The following is a 1068-nucleotide window of genomic DNA, read 5'->3' as shown; positions in this document are numbered from 1 at the left end:
ATGATATCCAGTAGTATCAACACAATAGGGCTACACGTAGTATATTGTCTCAGGAATTGGAGTATTTGTAGAGGTTTCCCGTAGGGGATGTAGCTCAGTGGAAGAGCGCATGCTTCGCATGTATGAGGCCCCGGGTTCAATCCCCGGCATCTCCATGTTATGTGATAAACAACTACAAAAACATCAAAGATCCAGAAAACTGAGGAATGTGCAGGAATTCAGGAAACATCTGCCCGTCTGTATTATAAAGGCTGAATATTATCTGTTCACCATTTTAGAAGCCTATGTCAATAGTGAACACTAGGGGGCGGTGTAGCTAACACAATACATGTATAGAAATATCCAGTAGTATCAGCACAATAGGGCTACACGTAGTATATTGTCTCAGCAATTGGAGGATTTATAGAGGTTTCCTATAGGGGATGTAGCTCAGTGGTAAAGCGCATGCTTTGCATGTATGAGGCCCCGGGTTCAATCCCCGGCATCTCCATGTTTTGTCTTACATAACAATCACTAAAAACATGAATTTGTTCAACTTTAAGCAGAAATATCTAGATGTGATCCAAGAAACTGTAATATCTGATAAAGCAAGTATCAGAATATCCTTCACTGTCATGTGCAGTATTCCTAAAGATGTATACATAATGTGGCCAGTAGGTGGCAGTCCGCTCATACACAGAAACATTCAGGTATCTCCATGTTATGTGATAAACAACTACAAAAACATCAAAGATCCATAAAACTGATAAATGTGCCGGAATTCACAAGATGTCTGTCTGGACGTAACGCAAAGGACGGATTCAACTATCAAAATGTCATCCTGCATTTACGAATCCCCAGTACAGTCAGTGCTGGACACTAGGGGGCAGTATAGTCAGCACAATACACTGCCTGTGGTATAATGAACAGACATTTTTATTTATATAGGGCCCATCATATTCCTCCATATAACATTGACAGCCCTGCTGCCTCCACTTCTGCTTCAGCCCTCCAGGGAGCCCCGTCTGTCCCACATGATGTCAATGTTTCCTATTGGGCCCAGTCTTTACCAGTTCTGTCCATGGTTAC

The 1068-nt window shown here is 42.1% G+C and overlaps 2 non-coding genes across 2 annotated transcripts; both read left to right on the top strand.

The window, feature by feature from the left end:
• Window positions 1-83: 83 nt before the first annotated feature.
• Window positions 84-155, top strand: TRNAA-CGC (transfer RNA alanine (anticodon CGC)). The gene has a single exon. It is a non-coding gene; the product is annotated as a tRNA-Ala (tRNA).
• Window positions 156-418: 263 nt separating this feature from the next.
• Window positions 419-490, top strand: TRNAA-UGC (transfer RNA alanine (anticodon UGC)). The gene has a single exon. It is a non-coding gene; the product is annotated as a tRNA-Ala (tRNA).
• Window positions 491-1068: the final 578 nt, after the last annotated feature.

This window comes from Leptodactylus fuscus, unplaced genomic scaffold, assembly GCF_031893055.1.
Source record: "Leptodactylus fuscus isolate aLepFus1 unplaced genomic scaffold, aLepFus1.hap2 HAP2_SCAFFOLD_166, whole genome shotgun sequence".
Taxonomy (NCBI): domain Eukaryota; kingdom Metazoa; phylum Chordata; class Amphibia; order Anura; family Leptodactylidae; genus Leptodactylus; species Leptodactylus fuscus.
Note: the sequence above shows the minus strand (reverse complement) of the source record. Positions and strands in the feature narration are given on the sequence as shown.